The sequence below is a fragment of the Mobula birostris genome, chromosome 10 (genome assembly GCF_030028105.1).
Source record: "Mobula birostris isolate sMobBir1 chromosome 10, sMobBir1.hap1, whole genome shotgun sequence".
Classification (NCBI taxonomy): domain Eukaryota; kingdom Metazoa; phylum Chordata; class Chondrichthyes; order Myliobatiformes; family Myliobatidae; genus Mobula; species Mobula birostris.
This window is the reverse complement of record NC_092379.1, coordinates 82439664-82460253: the sequence shown is the minus strand read 5'-3', so window position 1 is coordinate 82460253 and position 20590 is coordinate 82439664.

The following is a 20590-nucleotide window of genomic DNA, read 5'->3' as shown; positions in this document are numbered from 1 at the left end:
TTTCCTCTATTCTCCACTCTGACATTTTGCCTCTTTTCACCTGCCTATTAGTTCCCCCCGGGTCCCCTTTTCCTTCCCTTTCTCCTATAATTCATTCTCCTCTCCTGTCAGATTTCTTCCTCGCCAGCCCTTTCCCTTTCCCATCCACCCAGCTTCACCTCTCACCTTCTAGCTAGGCCCCTTCCCATCTCCCTACCTGTTTTATTCTGGCATCTTTCCCTTTCCTTCTCAGTCCTGAAGAAGAATTAAAACTTTGATTATTAATTCATTTCTATAGATGCTGCCTGATCTGCTGAGTTCCCCTATCATTTTGTGTGGATTATTTTGGATTTCCAGCATCTACAGATTTTCTGGTGATTATAGATACAGTATGAGTTCTCCATTTTGCTCAACACGCCACCTAACTGTTTCAGCTTAGCTCTAAATATCTCTCCCTATTCATTCATATTCTCCACATTCAAGACCTATTGCTAACCAACTGACTTCTTAATATTGGTAGCTTCCAGCAAAAGTTAACACAAACCAAGACCGAACTTCTAAAGATTCTCAAGCCCCTGTTCCTCACCATATTTGCTGAGCATTGTCCTGTTTAGTTCTAAGTGGGAAAAAAGCAAATTTCCTAGGCAACACACACACAATATTGGAGGAACTCAGCAGGCTGGACAACATCTATGGAAAAGAGTAAACAGTCAAATGCTCAGCCCGAAATGTCGACTGTTTACTCTTTCCCATAGATACTGCCTGGCCAGTCCTGATAAAGGGCCTTAGCTTAAAACATCCACTGTTTATTCTTTTCCATGGATGCTGCCTGGCCTGATGAGTTCCTCCATCATTTTGAGGGTGTTACTTTGATTTCCAGCATCTCCAGATTTTCTCTGTTTGTAAAATTTCATGGGCATATATACTATAATTAATTTAGAGTTTTTGTGATTTACATATGTCTATATTAATGGAAGGATGCTGGTTATATGTCGAAACCTCTTGCAGCTGATAAAGTTCCATCTGTCTTACATCTGATCATAATTAATCTCTACTGGCCTTAACATAGTGCTAATTCTTCATATCCTGCAGTCCTTGTTCTTTCAGATATTTATCTATCTTCATCTTAAATATATCTAATGATCTGACCTCCCCACTCTCCGGAGCATCAAATTCCATAAATTTACTATTCTCAAAGAGAAGAAATTTCTACATATCTGAGTTTCAATTATCTGGCCTCTTTTGAACTCTGTTCCCTGATTGAGAATCTGCCACTAGTGCAAATACCTAAACATCTACCCTGTCAAGAGCCCCAAAGATCTTGTGTATTTGAATTTGTTCATCTCTCATTCTTCCAATCTCCAAAGAATATAAATGCAACATGTCTAGTCTTTCACAATAGGACAGCCCTATCTTTTCAGGAATTAGTCTGGTGAATCTCTTTTGGATGTTTCTAAAGCTACCTCAACATTTTTAGGTAAGGGGCTGAAAACTATGCACGCTACTCCAGGTGTGGCCTCACTAATATCCTGTAAACTGTAATAAAACCTCCCTGTTTCTAAACTCCAACCCCTTTGCAATAAGGGCCTATATGTCTTAAGGGCAATTTTATATTTAACCTGTTGGTCACTGGTGGCCCATCATTAGGTCTCAGCCAACAAAATAATATATAGCCATCAAGTTTCATATAGGTCTAGCCTAATCTTAAAAGAAAACATGTAAGGAATCTAATAATGTCACCAAACTTCCAGCACTTTCTGTAATGCCAGGAATATTGCACATCATACGTTAATAGTTCCAACATACAAAATAGACTTTCAAATAATTTTATAAATGTACAGATCTAAATTACCAATAAAAACTACATCAGAATTTTGCTGAAGTTGATAATTCCATAAAGGATCTATCCTTTAATTAAGCTAAACTACAGTATACTTACAGTCAAGTATTTGTACCTTTAAAGTATTAATTTTTCTTAATGATATAGTTAAATTTGTTAAGAATTCATTTTAAAATAGAAAGTAACCTCAGATAAATAAATGGTCTATTATCTGTCTACTATATATTCACAGTTCAATCATTTAATAACAGTCAAAATCTTCAATAACGCTTCCTTCCTTTATGCTGCCAACAAAATTTTTCAATTTATTTTATAAGTTATTTCCTTTCTTGTGTATGTACTTCAAACTTTAACTCAGCAATGTTGTTACATTGCTACTATCTTATTAAAGTGCACATAGTGGATGCCTAAATGAATTTTATTCATCATCAAAGATTAAAATTTGCTTTTCCATTCCTTTTTAACTTCATTACCATTCTTACATTTATTTTTCCTTTCTGTGAGTCTACTGATAACACACTTGCAGGTTGTCGGCTTTATCAACATCACATCCGATTTAACTGCTGGCTTTCTTCCAGCTCCATGCAGTTGTTTGTTTTGCATTTTACCAAAGATGCCTGTTTACGTCTTAGCCCGTGAAGAATGCACACCCAAATTAGTTCTTTTTTCAGTTAACCAATCCAGCATGTGTCTAGAAAATTGTTCAATATTTCATATAATTTGTGTTAGGGTTCAAGATTTTTGAATTACAGTTAATCCATGCCTGACTTCATTTCCAGCTACCTGGTGATGGCACATTTATAATGTTTTATAATAATGCTCTGCAAAAGGAATGAAGATGAGAGTTTAGTTAGTGAGAAATTCATGGTGCTGCTATTTTCAAATTAAAATTGGACTGTAAAGAACAAAAGTTAACAGAATGCATAAAAGACAAACAAATACTGCACCAGTTCATATTTCAATAGTTGTTGTTCAGTTTATCTTGAAACCATAAAATTGAACTTTTCCAATGAAATTCTCTCTTTTTTCTAATAACTGAATACATACAGGACAATTGTTAAACTGAGAAAAAGTTTGAGCTCAGAGAAAAGACACAAAACTGATCCAAAATCAAATCTTCATCATAAAATGACATAATTTTAATGATTGGTTTGAAACATTAAATGTTACATTTTCACTTGCAGAATCTCAACCTCATTATGATTCAAGATCTTCTATGAGGTTCATATTCTAACAAAGAAAGCATAACATTTCCTGGTGCCAATCTTCTATAATCGTTACTGTAGTTTCTATGATAGGAGAAAGTACTTGCACTTTAAAAGATATGCTTTAGCAAACAGATTTACAGGTACCGAAGCACTTTCTGTAGTACATCAATGTCAGCAGCAGGTTAAAACCAATACAATGCCGTTTGCATTAAACTCTGCACCAGGACCATTTTTAAATCACGGAGCCACCAAGAAATTAGATTGTGAGGGTGTTGGTCTAAAGCACCAAGGGCCCTTGATGCATTATAGAATCGAACAGCAGAAAAATATAATAATGCTGAAGGGAAAAACTAAGATGTGGATATTTAAGCAACATGTGATTTTGGCCATGTCTACAATCATGTGGTGTGGTAGGTCACCCTCTCATTGCTTGTGAATTGCAAATAATTAATTCAGTGAATATGACACTACTCATTGGTGCTTTTTTCTTAATGTATTTGTAGGTTGCTGGTACTGTGCGCTAAGACATCATTCATTTCTGAATCCCATTAGCTCTGGAGAAGATGGTGGTAAACCACCACCTTGGACTATTGTACAACTTCTAGTAAAGCTGCTCTTAAGAGGCTATTGGGTAAAGATTTCCAGGATTTAGTCATGCCCACAATCAGAGTGAAGTGCAAGGAATTCCAATGTATTTTCCAGTCTGGACATTGTGAGATTCAGGCTACGTCCACACTACGCCAGATAATTTTGAAAACAAAGCTTTTTCTCTTCGTTTTGACCCTCTGTCCACACTAAAGCGGCATTTTCATCCCCCGAAAAAGGAGACTTTTAGAAACAGTCTCCAGAGTGAATAAATCTGAAAACGCCTAATATCCGTTGTAGTGTGTGCAGGGTAAATGGAGAGATTTAAAAATGCTGACATGACAACACCACAACAACAATGCTATTTCTGTTTCTGCTTGGTACTGCGCAAGCACCGCTGTACGGTTGTTATAACGCGCAGTTGGTGTGAACGGTGTGAGAGTTAAATTGTAAAGTGAGCTTTTTCGACTATTTAAAAACGCTGTCATGACGTGCCAGAACAGATGGCCGCAGCACGGCATTTCGTTGTTTTCTTGAACACAGCCCCCTATCTAACCTAACAATTTCAGAACAGATGGCAACAAGACTTAAGCCAGAAGAGTTAGAAATGTACTTACCAAATACTTTGACCCATAGCTTACTGAATAAATAAGTATACTCACTTTGCCCTGCTTTCTGTCCTTGCTCGTATGAAGGTGGTTTACCTATTTATGCAAGTACTTCTCTGACAATGGATGTGTAACAGCCTATTGTAACATTGTATGGAAATACAATATAACACTGATGCAGACATGTTTTATACATTTAACAAGGTGCTTTATTCATGCAAAAGTTAGTCAGTTTTTCAATGTTCGTCGTCAGCCGGGTCATACTGTCCTTGAACTCCCTGTCGGTTGCCTCCATACTCTCCAGTATTTGTTTTTTTTTAGTTTTAAGTCCTCCTGCGCAAGAGCCAAAAGCAATTTCTTTTGAAGTTTTTCTACTCTGTAACTGGACAAACGCGCACTATATATACCGTTCCGTCTTTGCTTGTTCTCTGTGTGTCCTGCGTGTGTCCAGTAGGAGGAGATTCGCCCAAATATCCGTGTTAGTGTAGACAGAGATATTTTGAAAAACGCTTAGTGTGGACGCCTATCGTTTTTACTCGAAACCAGCGTTTTCACAATTATCCGGCATAGTGTAGACGTAGCCTCAGAGTTTAACACATTCACATGGTGGCAAATTCAGGGTCATAATCATATTCAAAGACCCTACCCACCCCAGTCATTTATTTCTGAACTCTTTTTTGTTCTGTTTGACAGAATTATTGCACTTTAGAGGAGGGTAAGCCCTTATGTTGCCACAGCCTTTGCTCTAGTTGACTCTCATGGCCTGCTCCATCTTCTGGAGTGCTACAGAAGCAAAACCACACAACGTTGGGAGCTGCTTAATGGCAAAGCTTGGTGCAGCCATGATCATTGTGCTCATGATGGAGGTGAAGTATCGTCTGAGTCAGCCATGCTAACTTTGACATACATACAGCCTGACAAACTTACTCTGGATCTGGTAGGAGATGATATCCTGCCGACATTCACCTGGCCATAATTAAATTTGTTTCTTTTTTAATCCATTAAAATGATGACACATCTTCAAGTCCATTTTATTAAGCAGAATTAATTTAATGCAAATCTGCTTTTATATATCAAGATAGCTCATCATTAGTGTAGTGCAATCTATTTCCATATTGTACAGAAAAATAACCAATTGTAAAAATTATCCACTAAAAGCCAGAAATAATTTCAGAAAATCTTTAACATTTTGGATTAAAATGATCTAGGGTAAGGTCCCAGCAGACTTAAGTAAAAATATCTGGAATAACTGATTAAAGTCTTCAGAACTGGATAAATTCTGGTATTCTACATGTCAAAAATGGAACATGAATATTCAATGTCCAGTTAGCTAGTTCCTCTCTGCTCCTCATGGCACATCAAGTGGCAACCTTAACATTTCTTTAACATTTGTCTTGTTTTTTAGGAGGCCGAGTTGCTAGCTTGATGCTCAAACCAGCACAGATGGAAAGCATGCAAGTAGCCGGCTGGATTTGTACCCTGGACCACTTGGCTTGAAGTCCAGTGCAGATGCCACTACACCCCCAGCTGGCATATCCAATGTCCAAAACACACAAAATGTTGGAGGAACTCAGCGGGTCAGGCAGCATCCATAGAAAGGAATAGATAATCAATGTTTTGGGCAGATACCAAAAAAAGCATTAGTTCAGCGAATGCAATTTTCATGATCTTACTTTTGTTGCTTGATTCTGTTAAAGAAAAAAAAAATCTTTGTGCTTCATAGCCACCAGTGGAAGAAAGACTGACACAGAAGCTTGAAACTTGATTTGCTGGAGCAAATAATTAACTCCAATTTGTTAATGCTTGGAATTTGCACCCCTACAAATACAACATTATTGTAATGACACAATTTTAAAAGACACGTTGCTTATAAGAATGAACTAATAAGAGAGAGCATGATTTAACAGAATATAGCAAGGAGATGCATGTGTGATCTCCACTGGATTGCTGGAAAATTAATATGTATATTACATCCAGGCATCTGGTGAAAAGGAACTTGCATCCATTTCAGTGCCTACCCAACAACAATTACACCTCATGACAACTTACTAAATAACAATAGCCTAATGGCCATAAAATACAGGATTTTTTTTAAGCTCCACAGGCACCCAAGAGGTTACTCTTTCAGAGTGAACACAAAATCCAAACACAATTCATCTTTTGTGACTGCCAGAAAAGCACAAAATGTAACGTATTGGAGTCTGGAACAATGTGGCTTTGGATGAAAACCAGGACCATATGTTGCTGTTACTAATGATGATTTTTCAATTTTTCTCTTCAATAATGTTTTCCTTTCTCATCCCTTGCACAGCTGTTGACCTTGACACCATTCAGTAATAAAATTAACAGGCACATTTGAATCGACTTTTTATTAATAACATAGAACAAGTAAACCGTAATTGCTTCACAGACAATATATTCAATTTGCCATTTAACAACTGTAATTCTACAGGTTGCAAATATGGTTGTATTTTTGATAAGACACAAAGAATGAAGATCTATAAAAATGATGTCAAAACTTGGGGGCCTGAGTTATAGGATGAGGTTGGACAGGCTAATGCTTTCTTTGGTGTGCCGGAGAGCAACAGGTGACTTCATAAAAGTGTATACAACCATGATGGGCATAGATAGGGTGAATCTACACGGTCTTTCCCCCATAGAAATGGAATCAAAAACTAAAGGCACAGGTTTAAGTTGAAAGGGGAAAGGTTTAAAAGGAATCTGAAGGGCAACTTCTCCCATGTATAGGATGGTGCATATATGAAACAAGCCACCAGAAGAAGTTAGTGAGACAAGTACAATAGCAGCATTTAAATAGAATTTGGACAGGTAGATGTATCAAAAAGATTCAGAGGGGGATGGGCAAAATGTTGACTAGGATGTTTATCTTGATTGACATGGAAGATGGGCAAAGGGCCTTGATGCTTGAACAGGGGTGTCAGTCAAAATTATCACTTTCCTTAAGATATATTGGAACTGCCAAGACTGCCTGGCCAAACTCACTATCCTTCGCACTTGGTGGTTTACATTATGCTACACGTAAGAGCATTGAAAAAGTATTACGTTGTGGAGCAAAGATCAGTACCAGGACATAGTTGTATAATGTTCGCAAGAATGGGAAGTAAAGCCCAGAATCATTTGAAACAGGAGGGCAAACAGTAGACTCCAAAACTATCTATGGCAGGGAAAATAGTAGCGAATGAAAGAGTCAGAAAATAATTACACATCTTTTTACTTAAAGCATTTTATCAAATGGCAAGCAACACACATCAAAGTTGCTGGTGAACGCAGCAGGCCAGGCAGCATCTGTAGGAAGAGGTGCAGTCGACGTTTCAGGCCAAGACCCTTCCTGACGAAGGGTTTCGGCCTGAAACGTCGACTGCACCTCTTCCTACAGATGCTGCCTGGCCTGCTGCGTTCACCAGCAACTTTGATGTGTGTTGCTTGAATTTCCAGCATCTGCAGAATTCCTGTTGTTTTTATCAAATGGCAAAGTCTATATACATATCAATTGGTAAAAGCTGTGTTGCTACTTATAAAATAGCTATGTACTTAATCCAAAAGTTATTGCTTGTTAACCAAAGAATTTGTAGCATAGAGATAACATTTGTTCGAAGGATGAAGATAAGCTGTTACATTGCATAGTTAAGAAAGACTATATAACTGAAATAATTTTATTTGCCAAGGGAGTTTTCACTTCATAATTGAAAACATTGATCAACTAAAAATGTGGGTTTCGCTTTGCCAGGTTTGGGAGTTGAATGATATACTGTAGGTAAAATGGAAAAGATGGATCAGTTCAATTTTCCTGATAATGAAGGATGGAACTGAGGAACGTATCAAGGAGGAGGACAATGGGTCGCAAAAAATAAAATAAGGACAGAGCGGACCAGCATGGTGCATTCTTACATTACCTGTATAGTAATCTCTCCAACATTGGGTTGGATTATTATTTCGGCTATTCTTAATAACCATTTGAAATAGGAATTAGGATGCATATATTGGTAAAGTAAGTTCAGGATACACCTTCTGACTTAATGTGATAGAGGAGGCAGTAACTACTTAGAATTTGATGAAATCACCAACTGCAAAATCAGAAAAAAATTATTACACAGTTTTCACAATATTCATAGTTAAAACCTCGTCCATTATTGTCAAATCCAAATGATATTTAAGTTCTTTTCTAAATTTCAGATCTTCAAAAGTGAGGAAAATCCTCAAAATTATAAGTTACCTTCTAAATTCAACAATTTGCACATAAAATCAAAGTTCTAAGTAAAATTTATTATCAAAGTACATATATGTTGCCACATGCATGTTACCCAGAGATAAATTTTACTGCAGGCATATTCAGCAAATTTATAGAATTAAAACTATAGAATTATAATCAATCTATAGCATTGTTCAAGAGCCTGATAGATGTGGGGTAGTAACTGTTCTTGAACCTGGTGGTGCGAGTCCTGAAGCTCTTGTACCTTCTACCCGATGGCAGCAGCAAGAAAAGTGCATGACCTCGATGTTGAGGATGTTTGCTGATGGATGCTACTTTCTTACTACTGTGTTTCATGGAGATATGCTCAATGGTTGGGAGGGCTTTACTCATGATATACTGGGCTGAATCCACTACCTTTTGTAACATTTTCCATTCAAAGGCATTAGTGTTTCCATACCAGGCCGTGATGCAGGTCAGTAAACTCTCCACTACGCATCTATAGAAGTTTGTCAAAGTTTTTGATACCATGCCAAATTTCTGCAGACTCCAAATGAAATAGAGGCTCTGCAGTGCTTTCTTTGTAATTGCACTTACAGGCTGGGTCCAGGACAGATCCACTGTAATAGTAACACCTAGAAATTTAAAGTTATTAGCCCTCTCCACCTCTGATCCTCTTTTGAGGTGTGGCACGTGGGCCTCTGGTTTCCCTCTCCTGAAGTCTACAGTCAGTTCCTTGGTCTTGTTGACAATGAGTGAGAGGTTATTGTTATGATACCACTCAGCCAAATTTTCAATCAACTTCCTGTATGCCCAATAAACCAAAATTTCCAAATGGGCTCAGACTTCTTGGGTAGTTATGCCCAGCTTTCAGGAAAGGACTCGATCCAAACAAAAAGCACAGGCAAATTCATGTCCTAATCTCATTTCATAAATTATTGCACTTATCTTCATTAAACTATATTTGCTACTAAACAACAGTTTCCAGATCTGTTCTATCAGCCAACCTTTATCTCAATTACTGATATTCCATGATTTGTCAGTAATAATGTGTGCTGCTGTATTCTACCTATAAATGAGCTCAAATTATTTATGACCAGAATAAACAGTAAGTTGATGCTGTAAATTCCTTTTCACAACCTTTCCTTTACTCCTATTCTTTACTTTTCTCTTCATCTGCCCAGTTTAATCATGCTTTCTTCAGCCTTGGTTTGCATGTGTTTCTTATTGATTTATTTAGAATTACAGCAGAGAACAGACCCTTCCAGACCCTCAAGCCATTGCACTGGAAACTACAGTCAACCCCGTTTTAACACTAAGCTAATTACGGGACAATTGATAATGACCAATTAACCTACGCATAAGGTCTTTGGACTGAGGGGAAACCAGAGCACCTGGGAAAACCCATACATACCACAGGGAGACTCCTCACAGAGGACACTGGGATTGAACTCTGCACCCCGACGAGCATTGTGCTGTTGTGCCACCAAGGCGCTGTATCAAACGTTTTGTGAAGAGTCATGTAAAACAAATGGATTGAACTTCTTTCATTGAATATCTGTCTCCCTGTCAAAAAAACTTCCAAGAGATTCCTAAAGCATGACCTGTCTTTTAGGAACCTATGTTTACAAGGCAATTATCTCATCTTTCTCCAAATGCTCAGCAATTAACACTTGAATTACAGACTCCAGTAGTTTGTCAACAAATTAAATGCAGACCATCTATAATTTTCCAAGTTAACTTCATCTCCTTTTCTGTAAATGATTCTAGTTTGTTTATCACCCTCATTTATTGAGTGAATCTTTACAGTGGTTTTCAAATGTTGAACAGATCAAATCAATAACAAGGAGCATAGAGATAGAGTTAGCAATAGAAGAATGAAGCATGAAATTATAAAAAAAATGTTTTACTGAGAAGATTATTGGTTGACGGCCAAGCTGACTATCTAGAGATATTAGCAAATCATTGTGTAGATTATGATTGCCATCACTGAGGATTTTTGGTGCCTTCAGGCAGCTCCACTGCTATTTTTTTCCTAATTAAGTCCAGTGAGGTTTAAGACAGACATTATTTTGTTTTTTTTTTAATCTATTTTGCTTTTTAGACCCAGGCATTCCGGACAAAATCAGCATTTATTACCTATCCCTGTTGCCTCTTATATGATATTTTAAGGTGCTTCCTCTACCATTCCAATCCTTCTAGTGACGATATTGCTGCAACGACATTAGGCAGGCAGTTTCATAATTTATGTATAAGAGTATTGAAAACGTGATGATATATTTCCCAGTTAGGGAAAACATGGAGATGATGATATTGCCATGCACTTTGTTGGAATGTGCTGTCTGCAAAGTCTAAATAAATAACTCTACTGTATTTTGGAGATAGTACAGATCAAAAATGTGCTGCTTTATTATGGATAATGATGAACTCTGAGTGTAGACATAGGAAACATCTTCTCCATGTCCACTCAATCTAGACCTTTCAATATTTGACAGTTTTCAATGTGATCCCACCTCATTCTTCTAAGCTCCAGAGAGTATAGGTCCAGAGCCATCAAATTATTCTCATTCCCGTGATCATTCACATGACTTCCTCTGGACCTATTCTAATGCCAACATATCCTTTCTTAGATAAAGGGCCAAAAGTTGCTCAAAAGTGCAGTCTGATTCTTGCCTTATAATACCTCAGGATTACATCTTTGCTTTTATATTCCAGCTCTTTCAAAATGAATTCTAACATTGCATTTGCCTTCCTTTCCAACTCTACCTGCAAGTTAACAATTAGGGAATACTGCACGAACTCTCCTAAATTCCTTTGCAACTCTGATTTCTGAATTTCCTCCTTGTTTAAAAAACAGACCCTGCCTTTATTCTTCTACCAAAGTGCATGACCACACACTTTGCTACACTATATTCCATCTGCCACTTCTTTGTCCATTCTCCCTGTCTGTCTAAGTCATTCTGCAGCCTCCCTGATTCCGCAATATTACCTGCCCCTCCACCTCCACTTGTATCACTGCAATTGGCCAGAATACCATCAATTCCATCATCCAAATTATTGGCACACTGAATAGCATAAAAAGAAGCAGTCCCAACGCTGACTCCTGTGGAATGGCACCAGTTACTGGCATCCAACCAGAAAAAAAACCTTTATTCCCAATCTTTGCTTCCTGCCAGTCAACCAATCTTCTATCCATGTTAGTATCCTTCCTGTAATACCATAGGTTCTTATCTTGTTTAGCAGCTCAATGCAGAACCTTGTTGAATGATTTCTGAACATCCAAGCAAACAATATTCACTGACTCTCCTTTGTCTATCCTGCCTGTTATCTACTCAAAAAGTTCTAACAGATTTGTCAGGCAAGATATCCTCTTAAAGAAACTGTGTTCATTTTGGCCTATTTTATCATGTGCTTCCAAGTACTGTGGAATCTCAGTGTTAATAATAGACTCCAACATCTTATCAACTACTGAAGTAGGGCTAACTGGCCAATAATTTCCTGTCTTTTGTCTCCCTCCCTTCTTAAAGAGTGGTGTGACATTTGCTATTTTCTAACCCTCTGGAGCTATTCCAGAATCAAGAGTTTCTTGAAAGGTCACTACTAATGCATCCACAATCTCTTCAGGTACATCTTTCAGAACCCTGGGGTGTAGTCTATCTGGTCCAGGTGACTTAGCTGCCTTCAGACCTTTCAATTTCCTCAGCACCTTCTCATTAGTAATAGCAACTACACTCTGATATGTTTGACTTCTGCCCCTGGTATGTTTGACCTTCTAGTATACTGCAAGTATCTTCTGCAGTGAAGACTGACACAAAATACCTATTGAGTGCGTCTACCATTACTTTGACACCAACCAAACCTCTGCCACATCATTTTCCAGCTGTCTGATATCCATTCTTGCCTCTGTTTTACACTTTATATATCAGAAAAAACTTTTGATATCCTCTTTTACATTATTGTCTCCCTTACCTTTATGTTTCACCTTTTCTCTCCTTGTTGCTTTTTAGTTGCCTTCTGTTGATTTTTAAAAGCTTTACAGCCATCTAACCTTCCATTAATATTTGCGATATTGTATACCCTCTCTTTAGTTTTATGCTGTCTTTGACTTCATTTCTCAACCATGGTTGCTTTGTTCTCCATTTAGAATACTTTTTCTTTGCTGTACATCTAAACTGCACTTTCTGAATTGCTTCCAGAAACTCCAGCCATTGCTGATCACTTATCAACCCTGCTAATGTCCTTTTCCAATCAACTTTGTTCAGCTCCTTCCTCATGCCTCTGTGGATCATGTGACCATCAGACATTGGAGAAGAATTAGACAATTCTGCTCCACCATTCCATCATGGCTGATTTATTATTTCTTTCAACCCCATTCCCTGCCTTCTCCCTATAACCTTTGACACCCTTACCAATCAAAAACCTATCAACCTCCACTTTAATTGTTTGTAGCAATTAAATCCACAGGCTCACCACTGTCATTGCTCTTGTGAACCTCCTCTGGATCCCTTATAATAATGCCATATCCTTTCTTTGATAAGAGACCCAATGTTGCTCAAAATGCTGCAAGTGCATTCTGACCAATGCCTTTTTAAGTCTCAGCATTACATTCTTGCATTTATATTCTAGTCCTCTGAAAATTAAAGCTAACATTGCATTTGCTTTTCCTTCCAATAACTCCAGCTGCAAGTTAGCCTTTAGGAAATCTGACATGAGAACTCCCAAATCATTGCATTTCTGATTTCTGAATTTCTTTCCTGTTTAAAAAACAGTCTACGCCTTTATTCCATCTACCAAAGTGCATGACGACACACTTTCCGACACTATATTCCACCTGCCACTTTTTTGCCATTCCCCAAAGTTGTTAATTCCTTCTGCAGACTCCCTGTTTCCTCAGCAGTACCTGCCCCTCCACCTATCTTCTTATCATCCACAGACTTCCCGACAAAGCTATCAATTCCATCATCCAAATAATTGACATATACAGTGAAAAGAAGCAATACCAAAATCTACCACTGCGGAACTCCACTAGGCACTGGCACCCCTTTATTCCCACTCTTTGTGTCTAGCCAGTCAGCAAATCTTCCATCCATGCTAATAGATTTGCTCTAATAACATGGGTTCTTATCTTGTTTAACAGCTTCATGTGCTGCACTTTGCTAAAGGCCTTCTAAGTATCCAAGTAAACAAGATCCACAGACTCTTCTTTGTCTCAACTGCCTGTTATTTTCTCAATGTATTCTATGAGATTTTTCAGGCAAGATTGCCCCTTAAGTAAACCATGCTGGCTTTGGCTATTTTTATCATGTGTCTCCAATTACCCCAAAATCTCATCTTTAATAATAGTCTACAACATCTTCCCAATCATTGAATCAGGTCAAATGGCATATCATTTCCTGCCTTTTGCCTCCCTCACTTCTCAAAGTGTGAAGTGATATTTCTTCCACTATAAACTGATACATCTGTACTTCTCCATCACAAACCGCAGGGTGAATTGTATCATGATATGATCACTGTCTTCTTAAGGGTTCCTTTACCTTAACCTCAAATGTGGTTTATAACACATATCCAATCCAGAATTATGTCTCCCTTTGTGGGCTCAACCATAAACTGTTCTAACAACCCATCTTGTAGACATTCTATGAATTCCTTCTCCTGGAATGCAGCACCAACCTAATTTTCCCAATCTACCTGCATATTGATATACCCCATGACTATTGTAACATTACCCCTTTTACATACCTTTTCTATGCCCTGTTGTTACATGTATTCCACTTCCTGGTTACTGTTCAGAGGCACATACCAACTAGCAGAAACATTTTGAACATTCAATACTGGTGTTTGTTCTAATAGCCAGCTACCCTAAACAAACCCCTTTTGTTACAGTGTTGAGGAAGGATTCCATGAAAGTATAACTAACCAGAAAATTAAGTGACAAAGATTAAGTGGCTTTGTGGCTAAGTTTGCTGACGATACGAAGATAGGTGGAGGGGTCGGTAGTGCTGAGGAAATGGAGAGTCTGCAGAGAGACTTGGATAGATTGGAAGAATGGGCAGAGAAGTGGCAAATGAAGTGCAATATTGGAAAGTGTATGGTTATGCACTTTGGCAGAAAAAATAAACAGGCAGACTATTATTTAAATGGGGAAAGAATTCAAAGTTCTGAGATGCAACGGGACTTGGGAGTCCTCGTACAGGATACCCTTAAAGTTAACCTCCAGGTTAAGTCAGTAGTGAAGAAGGCGAATGCAATGTTGGTATTCATTTCTAGAGAAATAGAGTATAGGAGCAGGGATGTGATGTTGAGGCTCTATAAGGCGTTGGTGAGACCTCACTTGGAGTACTGTGGGCAATTTTGGTCTCCTTATTTAAGAAAGGATGTGCTGGTGTTGGAGAGAGTACAGAGAAGATTCACTAGAATGATTCCAGGAATGAGAGGGTTAACATATGAGGAACGCTTGTCCACTCTTGGACTGTATTCCTTGGAGTTTAGAAGAATGAGGGGACACCTCATAGGAACATTTCGAATGTTAAAAGGCATGGACAGAGTGAATGTGGCAAAGTTGTTTCCCATGATGGGGGAGTCTAGTACAAGAGGGCATGACTTAAGGATTGAAGGGCGCCCATTCAGAACAGAAATGCGAAGCAATTTTTTTTAGTCAGAGGGTGGTGAACCTATGGAATTTGTTGCCACAGGCAGCAGTGGAGGCCAAGTCGTTGGGTGTATTTAAGGCAGAGATTGATAGGTATCTGAGTAGCCAGGGCATCAAAGGTTATGGTGAGAAGGCGGGGGAGTGGGACTAAATAGGAGAATGGATCAGCTCATGATAAAATGGTGGAGCAGACTTGATGGGCCGAATGGCCTACTTCTGCTCCTTTGTCTTATGGTCTTATGGTCTAAAACAAATCCATTCAGAACTGTGCATTAAATGAAAGGAATACACCTCTAATAATGCATTGATAGCAGGAACATTTATCTGTGGTCTTTGTCCATGTAGTTTCAACGGAACAGAATCAGAATACCCCACAGTCATATGATTGGTTTCACCAGCCACAAAGAATCAGATTGAAGTGAAATTGTGTACAGGTTTTATCTAATGAAGACTGCTTCTCATTTTAGTTCATCCATAATTTAAGAACCTCAGAATAATCCCTAATAAAAATATTGGAAAATATTAATTTATCTGAAACAATGTTCTCAATTCAAAATCATCAATAATGCTGCATTGCAACGTATATAGTTTCTCGTATAACTAATATTTACAGGCATATTGGCACAGCAAAAAAATGTCACCCTGACAATAGAGTTCTTTTTACGAGTGATTAAATCACCTGATTAAAAAAGCTATTACATCTAGTCAGATCCTGAACATTGATAGATTTTAAATGCTCATTTTCTGTTAAGACTTAACTACAATATTTTGTTGCCTTGCCACAGATATACAGATGGTAATAATGAAACTCTTCTCTGTATGAAATGAAATGAAAATCATTAGATAAAGCACTTTTGGGAATTGCTCAACTCTGTTCATATTCAAAATATATAGGGTACTAATCATAATTACTTTATTTACTCTCAGCCAGCTATTAAATACTTTTGAATTTAAACATCATTTTGACAAGTACCTAAGTTTAAACTTACATCAAGAAATTAATTGTTTCACAGATCACTAGGATCTCAACTGAGTATAATAAAATGCAAAGTTTCACCTTTCCATCTACAGTTCTTAACAGAGGAATGGGGCCATTCATTTGGAAATGTAACCTTTGTGTGAATGTATCAAATTGTTGAAAATGTTATAATGCTTGATGCCTGAATAAAATCAGATCAGACTGAGACTTAGAAGAAAAGAACCCCTGGGCATTATGATCTTGTGATTGTCATTTCAAGATTATATTCTTTTCAGCATTAATAATATAATCTTCCTATCCTAAATGGTATTATTGCAATTGTAAGCTCCGAGACCATATTTCCAAAATTGTTCAGCTTTGAATTTGTTTAGTGCTCAGGAAAAGAACTTGACACACAGCTAATTCATTTCATAACTCTATTGTGAAGTCGGAAACAAGAATTTCACAGCTAGAACCAGATGATACAAAAAGATAATAACAAAAAAGTTTTGTGAACAAACTCACAAATCATAGCATGAGCCTGAATTGCAAAGGCTTAAGTAAAAACTGTGAGGTGGCCTTCGCACTCTGTCAGCAGCAAGAAAATAAAATCAAAGTCTGATGTATATTGAAGAGATAACAACAGATTTGAAAGCTCAGTGGCATTTGGGGATTGTTTGATATACTTGTAGGCAACCTCTGTTGCATCAAGATTAAAGTCTGTGATCTACAGGGAATACCTGTGTAGACTTTAAAGATTAGGATTGCCTCTAACCATATTCTCAGCAGCTTCACAGAATACAAATTCCCATGAAGGATGTGTCCATGTGTCCAAATAACATGTTCTTTTTACAAGCATTGCCAACAGGATTGAGCTGAATGACATAATCTGATGAAAAAGGTACTATTAGTCTATTGCAGGTACATCGTGTTAATCAATGTACAGAATTAAGAACCAGTCAGGTGCAAAGTTACAGAATTGGCATATTTTATTTGATTTATTATTTGTACCCTTCCTAATCATTATTGAAAATCAAATCTTAACTCATTCATCAACAAAGTGCAAATAATTTCAATGTTATAATACTCAACGATTTTGTGAAGAGTAATTTTGTAAAGTTTCACTTACAAAACATGCCTGGTTTTAATATCTTGTGGTAGGAAGCTGCTAAAGTTTCAAGTTGAAAATAGTGCCACATGACCAAAATGGCACCAGGGTCCTTTGTGAACATTAGGTCAGTTCATCTTCACAGTGCAGTAGTTTGCACTGTCACTGTATCCTCCTAACCTTGAAATTTGAGAAATACATGTGGGGAAAGGATTACGGAGGAGGTGAATGTAAGTGCATGTACCCTAAGCCAAATTAGATCCAGAAAATGAAACAGAATGGAAGTAGAATAAAGAAAGCTGGGTGAGAGAAAAGGGAACAAAAAACAAAGAAGCAAAGGAAAGATTGTGGAAAAAGTAATTCAACCTTCTAACTATTCACTACATGAAGAAAGAAAAGTCTATAATCAAAACCTGATGAATGACATCTCTCATAAACCCAAGGTATTCAAAAAGTTTTACCAGCATTTCTGCAACATCAATAGGCACTCAGTATTTGAAGTTTGATTAGCAGAGCCACATTCAAGCACATTTTTGGTTCCTTTTTGATTTCCTAGAACTTCTGTATAGTTCAACCCCTGGGGATGAATCAAAGTTAGAGGCAAGATGTTCATTCCCAACTCTTGTTGTTAAGAGTGAGAGAGGTGACAAATGTCAGATAGTTACAAGTTACATCACCAAACAAATAATTGGCACATTGAGAATGCACAGATGATCTCTCAACAGAGCTGGAAGGTTCCAGATCAATATTCACTATCCAATGTGTCCTGATGGTTATGTTCTATGACAGTGTTTTGCACAGCATAGTGTATTCCCAAGGACTTGTCCTACAGGAGTAGCAGGGAGAAGCACACCAATTGTTTTTGGATAACTGAGATAAAAGGCCTGCTGGCATTGCTTCACCTGCGGCATTGTACTGTAAAATGTCCCCTACTGTTGTTATGTTCACTTGGGTTTAGCCTAAATCCATGTTCTTTTTCCCTCCTACCTCCTCCCATGATGCAATCAACACACAACAATACTGCAAAGAGCAAAAGCTGTTTCTACCTACCAATTTTACTCTCTCACTATTGTTTGTTGTTTCCTCAGTCATTACCACACAAGCAGAAATGCTGTTTTTCAACTAGCAACCCAGGAGAGAAAACACAGAAAAATACTTGAAATAATATTTGTGCTGGTCGAACAGAAACAAAAATTTCAAAATGTTACTTAACTTACCGAAGCTCAAAGACCAATTTGATGGTAATGCTGAGCTGTCATTTCTTCTGAATGAACTTCTTTTTTATTGAAGTACATGCATAGACTGAAGGGAAGCTAGGAAAGGGAAATCGTTGAATTGAGGCATCGAATTCTCTTCAACATTTTTCCTCTCAAAGCTCAGCTGGACTATTCTGGCAGCAAGGAATATAGGGCAGTGAAGGATCTCCTCCATATCCCAGAAATCACTCCAGTGAATTTTAGTTGCAAAACTCTGAGGCTTAAGGTTGCTTCCTTAAGTACAAAGATCAAATATACAGAATATGAGATCATATGAACCCTATACAATTTCAAAAAGGTTTCATTTCAACTCAACACCTCATTGATGTAGGCTTAAATAAGTCACCATATTACTTCATATACTTCTGAGTTTCCTTTTAATTGTTGACCACATTACTGCAGGCAGTCTCACATTGAAATCTACTGTATGTCATACTTAACAAGCCTCAGTGTTAAAATAACAACTGTTTACCTACCTTGAACTGAACTTTTAGATTCCAGATAACCAAATTTGCTGTGGTCTATGGAGTTGTTACGTAAAAGAACCACACAAGAAAAACAAAAGAAACAAGAGCTTGGAGCAATGGTCAAAATGAACATAAATACTGCCGGTGCTGTATTAACCTTCTTCTTGATCACTTATAGAAGCTATTACGAATGAACGGTATATTTTAATCAAGGATGTGAGATTTCGCCAGTTCAGAAGAATATTCTGTCGTCCAAATAATTCTAAATCTAATCCAAAGTAATCTATCTTTGAATAACCAGAAGACAAGCCAGTTGTCAGGGAAAATCCTCAATACCAATGAACAAATAAAATATGAGCTCAAATGTTAATTCTTATTTCTTGAAGCAATTAAAGTTGATCCCTGGACTATCATCTCAATCACCGTGAGTGGTGGGTGTTTGAATGTGCTGCATGGTGATATAGTGGTTCTTCAAAAGAAGTCCTTTGATAGGCACATGAATATGCAGAGAATGGAGAGTCGCCTTGATGAAGCATAAGCACAATAGGAGGGTAGAAGGGACTAGCTTAGTTTAATTAGTTCAGCACAACATCAAGCGCCTAATGACCTTTTCCTGTGCTGTACTGTTCTATGTTCTGTCTGAATTGTGGTCATGCAGTCGCAGGGGCTAATAGCAAAATTGTATTTAAGGGAAACCTGACTGCGGAAGATAGGAACAGAAGGATATATGAACTAGATTAGGTGAGAAGAAACCTTGGTGCAACAGAAGCACCGGGGAGGGCAGATTGGGTGACATTTCTAAACTGTAATGTTGATCTTATATTGCATAAATAGATGTTAAAATTGTTATTTACACAAATGATTTCCATTGTGTTTTGACTGTTCTGAAGGCAGCCTTTGTTACTCAGACCTCTTGAAACTATAAAAACATATAATCTGATCAGGAATCTACCTTGATTTGTATCTATGATATTCCTCTTTTAAGCTTTTGGAATACACAAGGATTCTTATTGTTTTATATTCAATTTGATTAGACCTATTCAATTGCTAAACTTATTTTAAAACACTGTCGGCTTGTTGTCTTGGAATTTGGTGTGTGTGTATATGTGTGTGTATATATATATTATACAGTGGCATGCAAAAGTTTGGGCACCCCTGGTCAAAGTTACTGCTACTGTGAATAGCTAAGTGAATAAAAGATGACCTGATTTCCAAGAGATGACACATTTCTTTAATATTTTAAGCAAGATTACTTTTTTATTTCCATCTTTTACAGTTTCAAAATAACAAAAAAGGAAAAGGGCCCAAAGCAAAAATTTGGGCACCCTGCATGGTCAGTACTTAGTAATACCCCCTTTGGCAAGTATCACAGCTTGTAAATGCTTTCTGTAGCCAGCTAGGAGTCTTTGAATTCTTGTTTGGGGATTTTCACCCATTCTTCCTTGCAAAAGGCTTCTAGTTCTGAGATTCTTGGGCCGTCTTGCATGCACTGCTCTTTTGAGGTCTCTCCACAGATTCTCGATGATGTTTAGGTTGGGGGACAGTGAGGGCCAGGGTAAAAACTTCAGTTTTTGCCTCTTGAGGTAGTCCACTGTGGATTTTGAGATATTCAGGATCATTATCCTGTTGGAGAAGCCATCCTCTTTTCATCTTCAGCTTTTTTACAGATGGTGTGATGTTTGCTTCCAGCATTTGCTGGTATTTAATTGAATTCATTCTTCC